Source organism: Otolemur garnettii, unplaced genomic scaffold (assembly GCF_000181295.1).
Source record: "Otolemur garnettii isolate 467f Iridium unplaced genomic scaffold, OtoGar3 scaffold00013, whole genome shotgun sequence".
In the NCBI taxonomy this organism is placed as follows: domain Eukaryota; kingdom Metazoa; phylum Chordata; class Mammalia; order Primates; family Galagidae; genus Otolemur; species Otolemur garnettii.
The window spans coordinates 29,056,529-29,066,829 of NW_003852408.1; positions in this window are offsets into that span (position 1 = coordinate 29,056,529).

Below are 10,301 nucleotides of genomic sequence, written 5' to 3' on the forward strand. Positions count from 1 at the left end.
CTCAGCCTCCCAAGTAGCTGGGACTACAGGCGCCCGCCACAATGCCCAGCCATTTTTTGGTTGTAGTTGTAATTGTTTGGCAGGCCCGGGCTGGATTTGAACCCACCAGCTCTAGTGTAGGTGGCTGGTGCCTTAGCCAAGCCCACACTTGGTCATTCTTAAACTCACATGTGTGAGCCACCAGTGGCAACTGCACTGGTAGATGAATGGAAAGATTGAGTTCAAGGGCAAAGCATTGGCTTTATGGGCAAAGAGTGGATGTGTAGGGGGTTCTGGGTGGAGAATAGAAGGAGAGAGGCTTGGAGGCTGACAATCTGGTGCTGGGTGTGGGTGTGGGTAGAAGGTGGCCATCCAGGACCCCTAGCTTTGGGGTAGGAGTGGCAGGTAGAGTGGGTGCCTGTGTGTGGCTCTTCTGTCCTCAGCAATCCACCCCTTCACATTTTCCAAAGCTCTTTTTGGTTCTCATTAAGACCAGAGCTCACTCAGCCCACACCCAGAGTGAGCACCTTCTCCTTGCCAAGGCAGCTGTGCCGGGCCCCCTTGCAAAGGCCAGTTCTTTGGTCTTCAGACCTTTAAGGCACTGGGTATGTGTAAACTAGGTCCTGGCATTTGTTGTTGGAAACCAGAGGAGGTATGGTCAGATATTTGAAGGCCACATCAGGCAGTGGGTGATTCTAAAAGTAGCCAGAGGCCCTGCAAAACAAGCAGGAAAGAGGATAATGGCAGAGTGGGCTGTTTTAATTTCACTTTAGGCTAACCAGGGGATGTGGGAAAGGCTGGTGCCTGTTGGCTTTGTGCAGGCGCTGCACCGGTATTTTAGCCACAGTTGCTTGCAGCCCTGTTAAAACAAATGATTGTGATTAGGGAGAAAACGTGGAGAGGAGCCTGAGTGAGCTCCCATCCACCACCCACGGGAAATAGGAGAGAAACAGAAACAGATGCTTGGGGCTGGCACTGGCATTAATGGGCAGACTGTTGTCATGCTCGACTGGTTTGGCTAGTCAGCCAGAGGGCCCCAGGAAAATAAAGGGCCTCTCCTCACACTGGCTTGTGGAGCAGCCTCAAGATCTCTGGGTTTCCCTTTGTCTTTGGGGAGCCAGCTTTTGGGGGACAGGCATTGACTGAGGAGCAGTCAGCTGTTGCTGGGAGCTGGGAGGGAGGCAGGCTGAAATCTCCCTTCCCTGCTCAACAGGAGTGCCCAGGACAAATGGCCCGGGACAGCCAGGCTGGCCCCTGCCTTCCTTCTGAGGACTCTGCAGTCAGTCCTCGCCTTTCAATTCCTCTTCCCCACTCCCAGCAGAAGCACCAAGCCCATGCAGCTGTCTTTTGCTCTCTGTCATTTATGCCTCAAAGGACCAAAGTAAAGTAGGGATTTTCATGCAATGGAATTCAACTCAACAATGAGCAAGACTGAACTACCCCTCCATTCAGCAACACCAGTCAGTGTCACAGGCAAAACGTGGAGTGAAAGAAGCCAGACACAAAAGAATTGTGCGGTGTGATTCCATTTACACGGAGCCCTACAATAGGCAAAACCCATCCGCTTTAAAGTTCTAGAAGTCACAAGAGCAGTTACTTGCTTGCCGTCAGCTCAGAGGGCATGAGGGGCCTCTCGGTGGCTGGTTTGATCTGGCTGTTGCGTGTGTATGTGTTTGTGTCTGTAAAAATTCATCCAGCTTCTGCTTAAGATTTGTGTACTTTATAGATTCCACCTAAATGGAAAGATAAAAAGTATAAAAGGAACAAACCCTAAACAGGGTAAGCATCGCCTCCCACCACTGTTGTAAATTGTTTGTCCCAATGGTTCCATGGGATTGCTCTTGACTTCAGGATGGGTAAGGGAGTGTTTCAACCTTATTGGCAGCCTGTTTAAATGTACTTTTCTTGAGAGTTTTGGCCTGCTAAGGCAGCAGTCTGAAGATTGTGGGGCTTCACATTCATTAAACCAAGTCCTTTTGTATTGCTGGATACTTGAGTGGGTCTGCAGGAGTGAATCCAAGTGTGGAACACACAAATCCCATTTTGTGAATAGCCACTCCCTTCTCTAGTCTGGGTAGGCGATTGTGGTGTGAGGATGGAGTCAAAGATGTCTCTCTTCTTTCTGTTCTACCCCCTGTATCTATCTTATGAGGGCCAGTTGAGGGGTCCTTGTCATAAGAGCAACTTCTTGCTGTGGGACTCATGGGCATTCTCAAACCCTAGAGCCGCTGGCAACTGGCAGGTTGTTTCTCCTACCAGTTTTCTTTTCAGAGCTGCTGAGCAGGCGCGAGTCATGTTGATGTGTGGGTCTACACTAGCTCCCTGTCTCTGCCTAGCCACACGTGGAACCAACAAGAGCAACATGAACAGAGTGTGATTACGTGGGGGTGGCCACAGAGAAGACACAGGAGAGGCCCAAGGAGATTGTTTCTGGGTGTTCATTTCTCCCAAGGCACTGAGAGTCCTGTGCATCGCTCTGTCATTCCTTTCTGTGTCTCAATAACCGACCCTCTCAGATTACTCCCGGAGAACTGGGAGGGCAGCTGGGTTTCAGGTAAGTTCCTGCCAACTGTTTCCTTGGCTGATACTGTGGATACTGTGGGGCAGAAGGAGAGTGTAACAACCTTCCTTCAAAGCTAGACTCTAGCTAACTCTGCCTCAGAAAAGTGCTGACACACAGCCCGGATGCGATCAGACACATTTCTTCCATTTTCTGCTGCTCTCAGTGAAAGCTACTGGTGTTTGATGAGCGGAAACAAGCCGCCCTGCTGAGATTTCCTGCCAGTGCCAAGTGTTTCTGCCAAGAGTGCTGAGCGTCCGCCATGTCGAAGAGGTATTTTGTGCTGTCTGGCAGGATGAGACGCCTCCCTACAAATCAGTGGGGCCTGTGGTAGTTCCTGACCATTGGATAGATGCTTGAGCTCGCGCAGAGGTGTTTCATTCTCAATCCATGTTCAAGAGGGGTATACATGTGCCTGTTTGTGTGTTTCTACATATACATCCACATCCTGAGAATGAGGCTTGTATGGAAGGGAGGGAGTCTGACTCTTTCAGTGTTGCCCTTAAGCTTTGTTTGGAAATACTTAACTTACCTGTACACACTTTTTGAGAAAAGAATAATTCCCCTTGCAGGTATATTTTTCCTCTGCTTTGTGGGTTGATTTCATTTTATTCCTGACCACAAGGAGATCCAACCCCTAAGAGTCTTACAAGCAATTTTTCAGCAGTGTTACTTCTGTCTGTCATTCTGTGCAAGTCTTTTTTGGAGCCAAAAGATGGTATTAGTTATCTTTACAATTCTGTGGATCATGAAGAGGCCTCCCATACTGTTGGGAAATGAAAACCTGCAGCTCGGGAGCCCGTGGATGGGGCTGGACACGCCCTCCCCTCCCACGTCCGGTGGTGTATTAATAACTGGGATAATTGCACCCATAATGATCCCAGCAACAGTAATTTCCTTGGCGTACCCAGAGCAAAGTCTGTGAGTTTATGGACAAAATGATGGGCAATTAGGGCTCTTTCTGGAACTTCCAGGCCAGATCTTCGCAATACCTCTTCTTGTGAGCCTCTGACCCCTTCCAGATGCAGGCGTGCCTGCGCCCAAACTGCTGTGAACCTCACTGGCTTTTTCTCTCTTGGGTCTGATCCACTTCTCTTAAATAGTTGTGAGGAGCTGTATATCCACAGGGCAGCGGAAAGATACCACTTCTTCCTTCTGTCAACAGAGTATAATGTTACGATGTTCCAGGATGGCAGAGGGGAACAGGAATGAACTCTGCCCGTTGTCTCGGCATCACGGGACTTGCCCCAGATTTCCCTATGGAATTTGGCTTCCCCTGAAATCTAAACGAAGACAAGAGGACAAAGGCCAAACCACGCAGCACAGCACTATGAAACTGCCCAGAAGTTACCATGGATAAAAACTGGAATCCCCATTGGTTTTTCTATTTAAAACACAACTTTTACTAAATACCGCAAGTTGGTCACTGTTAAGACAATGGGCCTGTCCAAGCATCTTGTCTCGGAATCAAGGGGAGAAAGATGTTGTGGGGCCTTAGAGCAGATGAATTGCTCCTAAGAATGGAAAACAAATGAGCCGAGGTATAAATGGACAGAAAAACAAAAGGAAGAGATTCCCTGCACAATGCAGACTATTGAAGGGAAAGGGGCCGTAGACAGAGGCCGGGTCGTGGGACCAGCTGAGGAGTGGTGGGGTAGGCTAGTTTAGTTGTCAGCAGACAACAGAGTAGGATGGTCTCCCCCCTCACCTGCGATCCATGAAAACACTGTGCTTGTCTCATTTTCTTGCCATAACCAGTATCTGCTCGCAGTTTTGTGGTTCTAAAAGAGGAGACATGGATGTCTGTCCATGTTCACAGTAGGATGAGACCAGGCTACAGAGAGGCCTGTGGCTAATTTCAAGGGAACATCTGGACTCCTGTGTACCTTAACTGCATTGTCTCTGTTGATAATGGAGCCAAGAGTAGCACAACAATGGTCCTGACCCTCCCTACTCCCTCAGGAGGCGTGGTTGAGAGTACTTCTTTCTTTCTAGAATGTGTGATCACCTTGCCCTCGGGACACATTCACAAAAGTCATTTTGGGAGGCATGACTGGGGACAATGAAGAATTGTGATGTGCAGGAAGGAGCTTCTTCCACCTGCAGCCACCAAGACTCAGGCCTCCTGTGGCTATGGAGGAGCCCACTGGGCAACATTAGGGTGGAGAAGGTGCAGTCCCCACCTCTCACCACCACCAAGACTGACCTTGCTATCCAGGTGCAGAGCTCCAGCAAAGTCAGCCCAGACTGTAGAGTCTTCCCTTTCTGGTGGCCGTGGCTCTGGGACTCTTGTTCTTGTGAATGTATCATAGTTAACCCTCAGACTTGTGGGGAGACCCAGGCCTGGCAGAGAAGCTCAGCATCAGGAACCAAGGTGCAGGCCTGTCCCTGAGGGCCAGGTCACCACATATTTGAGATGGAAGAAACCACAGACAGCTCCTGAATACAACATCTTGTTCCATGTGACTAGACAAGTCTTTGAGCGAAGGATATGGGACCATCCGTGATCACACAACAGTGTTAGAATCTGAAATAAAGACAAGCTCTCCCTTCCAGGTCACCGAGTAAATCCTCAGGTAACACAGAGGCAATTGTTGAGGACACTGGCATCAAGCTGGGCCCTGTTTATAATGTGGACAGAGACAAAATTTTTTTTATGCTTATATATGTACCAAGCGACAAATGACTTATTTTTTCCTTCTTTTAAATAAATACCTCCACATCCAGGAAGAAACAGACCTAGCCTCAAAAGGTCAGACTGGAACTTGCCAAAATTAGAGCAGACTTCTCTGAGGGCAGATTTATGTCACCCAGCTATTTCTTCTTGTCCCCGTGGGGCTGCAGTCAACACCTGTTATGCAGGGCTTCCTTTCTTTTTTCCCTAAGGGGACTAATTTTCTCCCTGGGTTCAAGGTGAGCTTCTCTCATTCTATTGCAAGCCCCTTTCCTCCAGGCCCTGCACTAGAGGCCCACACCTGGGCAGAGCCTGCACCTGCATTCCTTCTCCTGGTTCCTCATTCCCTCTTCACAGAGGAGGCCACTGGGCCTAGGTGACTTACCCAAGGTCACAGCACTAGGGAGAAATGGTGTCAGAGTTCAATCCCAGGTCTACTGACTCTACCATCCAGGTACTCTCAGTGACATTTCTGCCTTGGACTCTGGAGGGATGGTGAAGTCAGGCAGAGGATGAGGGAGACCTGAGGAAAGGCGTCCTAGAAGTCCCAGATACCCATGCCAAACAGCAGCCTGGGAGCACCACAACATGATCCAGCTTCCCTTTAAGTCTGGGCCACCCCGTGTGTCTTCCAGATCCCCTTAGAATCCCTCTTACCTCTACTTGTTCCCTTCTTGTCCAACCCTGAGACTCACTCTCAGAAGAAAATAACATTTCATTAGAACCAAATGGATTGGGTTGGGTTTAGCAAGCTTATTGTTTCAGCTCATACCCCCAGGTGACTCAGCCCTGGGTCTTCAAAAACACACAGGCATTCTCACCCCACTACCAAATGGCATCTCTCTATTTGGAAAAAGGAAAATGAAATAATGGGTTTGGAAGCAAATTTTGCTAAGTCCTACCCCACTGGAGAAGAAGCAAGAAGTTTCCTATGCCCAGAAAATGGGAAACTGAATTTTAGGGAAACCTAAAGTTCCGAGTGTTCTGAGAAAATGAAGGGAACACAGGGCAGTGAGTGTGAGAGAGAAAGGGAGCACATCATAGAGGGGGAAAGATAGCTGTGGAAGGATGAGAATGAATGGAGAAAGTCTAGCAGATGTTTAAGTCTCCCCAAATCAAATCAGCACATGTGACTGTGAGAGCCACCTCCTCTGGAAAGCAGACCTTCCACATTCCCCTTGCAAAGATAGTGGATATGGAAGGAACATCTTAGTGGTGAGTCACAAGCAAGAAAAGGGAAGAGAAATCCCATCTAAGGCAAGAGCAGCTGGGTCCTACAGCTGGCATCATTTTCAGGCTAGACATTAATAGAAACGTTGGCTGGAGCCTGATGTGGATCAGCAGTGGTAAGCTGGTTGCTTCTTTGGGTGTGTGCAGGACCTCTTTGGGGGTGGGCCAAGGAGGCGGATGTGAATGACTGCTTGGAAGTGATTGCAGACACAACATCCACACACAGATGCTGACTTCCAAAACCTACCCTTATTTACACTGGTGTAATGCTGAGAGTATCCAAAATACTTTTAGATCATAAAAACCTTATCATGGGCCAAGCGTGATGGCTGACGCCTGTAATCCTACCAGTCTTAACACTCTGGGAGGGGAGTGGATTGCTTGAGCTTAGGAATTGGAGACCAACCTGACCCCAACTCTAGTAAAAATAGAAAAATTAGCTAGGCATTGTGGTGGGCACCTGTAGTCCCAGATACTCAGGAAGCTAAGGCAGGAGGATTGCTTGAATCCAGGAGTCTGAGATTGCTGTGAGCAAGGATGACACCGTGGCACCTCTAGCCTGGGTAACAGGAGAGACTCTGTCTCAATAAAGAAACAAGAACAACAAAACCTTGTCAGGTAGGCAGGGCAAATGTGGCGCATTCTGCAGTTGAGACCTGGGGCCCGGGCAGATGGTGTGACAACCAAGTTACATTGAGTGGATGCAGGGGGACCAGCGTGGAACCAGTAGATATCAAGCCTGCTTCATTTTAGATTAATACAGGTTTCCCCTGGAGCTGGGCCTACAGGTCTTCTTTCCTGGGGAGTGGATGCCTAAGCAGAATGGAGCTTCTGTTTTCAAGGAAGAAGGGGACAGATGGTGTTGAGAGAACAGTCAACAGACAGCCATCATAGATTTCAGTCATTCCTGTACCGAGAGACCTTCAGGTAGTTCCAGTTTTTTGCTCCTGCACACCACATTGCAATAAACAGCCTTGCCCGCACTTACTTCCCTTGGATGTTTTTATTCCTGTAGGATAGAGTTCCCAGAGTGGGGTCGCTGGTACCAAGGGCATGTGAGTTTTAATTTCTAATATGTACTGTCTAATTCTAGCTAAAAATGTGTGGCATCCACGCTCCCTGGCGATGGCTGGGAAAACCAGTCTCCTGACATCCTCTCTGGCTTCCAGCTCATTTTCCATTGTCCTCTGCCACCACCCTTTGGGGAAGCACTCACTGTTTGCTGAACAAGTTAGTATTAGTTAATTGCCTTCAGATACTTGACTCCTAAAAGACATCTATTCAATTGTCATCTGTTCTTAAATGATAATTGAAGACAATCTGGAATTGACAGGTTTTGCCAAAGATGCAACTGGTTCCGTCTCTGGAGCTTGAGCTCTGATTCACACTCTGCTGTGCAGGCGCTTCCTTCACTTCATTTGCCCATGCACACACCATGCGAGCCTCGTCCTTGCTCTTTGGTGCTCTGACTGGCGCAGAGCCACTTCTTATCCCATTCCTCATATTTCTTGGGTTCACTCTTAGAATATTTTGGAAGGTTTTTTTTTTTTTTTTTAGACATAGTCTCACTTTCTTGCCTCCAGTAGAGTGCTGTGGCATCATAGTTCACAGCAACCTCAAATTTCTGGGCTCAAGCTATTCTCTTGCCTCAGCCTCCCAAGTAGTTGGGACTATAGGTACTTGCCACAATGCCCAGCTATTTTTAGAGATGGCTTCTTGCTCTTGCTTGGGCTGATGTTGAACTTGTGAGCTCAGGCAAAGAGCCCAGAGTGTTAGGATTATAGGCGTGAGCCACCACGCCCGGCCTATTTTGGAAGTTTTCTGTGGGTTTTGGGTTTTGTTTGTTTTGGTCTTTGTCTTTGTTTTTTTTTTAGGACACATTAGTATTTGCTTTAATACTTCTTTGGGGGAAAAAATATCACACTTTCAGTCAATGAATAAAAAACATTTTTACAGTAGCAGCAAGCTATTATTTTTATCTACCATGCCATGAATTCATAGGGAAGAGGTTCCAGTCACTCAGGGAGGCACCTTGCCATTGAATGTGACAAAGTGTTGACTTTTGAATTCATGGGAAATAGGGTCCAGCACCTTGTATCACTGTTACATGGGGTCTATTGATTATCCTGTGTGCTATGCTGTGCACCTATTATGCCATGAGCTCATGGGGAATAAACAGGTTCTTGCACCTAAAAACGTGGGTCCACTGGTACTCCTGTGTGCTGTGCTATATGCTTATTATGCCATGAATTCACAGGTAATGGGTTCCAGGAGCTCTGGCTCCTTTCCGTTGGTTCTCACAAAGTGGGCTTCTCTGGGTGGAGCAGGCTGGTGCTTCAGTTGAACCCAGGTACCTTTCTCTTTGGCTTCCTTCTTTTCCTGATCATTTCCTTCACATGTTTCAGGAAGCTATCTCGGCGCGTAGATGCTTAATATGCTCAATACGAACATTAATCCTCTTGGCAAGAATCTTGCCCTTAACTTGTTTCTGTACAACAATGCCAATAGCATGCTGGGTAACATTGTAGACGCTTCAGTTTTGCCATGGTAACATTTGTGTGGCATGCCTTTTTGAACAGTACCCATTCCCTTGATGTCTACAATATCACCTTTCTTGTAGATTCACACATATGGGGCCAAAGGAACAACTCCATGTTTTCTAAAAGGCCTAGAGAACATGTATCGGGTGCCTCTCCTCTTTCCCTTTGTTTGTCATTTTGGTGAATTACTGGAAGATGGTGTCTCTGGCCGAAAGGCTGGTCTTTGCCTTTGATCAGTTCAGAGAGATGTGCTAGGAATCAGCCAGATGGTCACCTGTCCCCAAGAGCAGCTGCTGTTTAATAGTTATTGCCGGAATGTTGGAGGGATTAGCTTGAGAGAGAAGGCTGAGAGTTAGACTTGTACTACTTTGCCAATTCCAAGCCTATTTTGCAGACAGTGGTTGAGGGGCTTTTTCAGGATGATGATTCAGTTTCTACATGTTGTTATGCCATTGCTCCATAAAGCAAGTGAGAATAACAACTACCTAGTAAACCACAGCCAACACAATTCTCAGATATTCTTGGCTGCAGCATGAAAGCCTGTATTTACATGTTTCTTTATCAATGGCTATCTTCTTCCAGGGATCAGTGCTTAGATACAGAGAACACATCACCTTCTCCGTTATCACATCAAGAGTCTGAGTTGGTTTTAGTGATCTATTGCATTGCATGGTGACCACAGTTAGTAATAACATACTGGGCCAGGCATGATGGCTTATGCCTAATCCTAGTATTCTGGGAAGACAAGGCAGGAGGATCACTTGAGCTCAGTTTGAAACCAGCCTAAGCAAAAGCGAGACCCATCTCTACTAAAATTAGCCAGGCATTGTGGCAGGTGCCTATAGTCCCAGCTACTCAGGGAGGCTGAGGCTAAGGCAGGAAGATTGCTTGAACCCAAGAGTTTGAGGTTGCTGTAAACTAGACTGATGCCATGGTGCTATAGCCTGGGCAAAAGAGTGAGACTATCTCAAAAAAAAAAAGTATTATATATTTCAAAATTGTTAAAAGAAGAGATTTTTAACATTCTCATCACAGAAAAAGGATAAATTAATAAGGTGCTGGATATGTTAGATTGATTGAATCTTTCTGCAATATATGTGTAAATTAAAACATCATATTGAACCCCATAAATATACATAACTATTATTTGTCAGTTAAAAATAAAATTTAAAATTTTTGTATATAAAGCATAAATTAAAAAAAATTCTTGGGTGGTGCCTGTGGCTCAGTGGGTAGGGTGCCAGCCCAAATACCAAGGGTGGTGGGTTCAAACATGACCCTGGCCAAACTGCTACAAAAACATAGCCAGGTGTTGTGG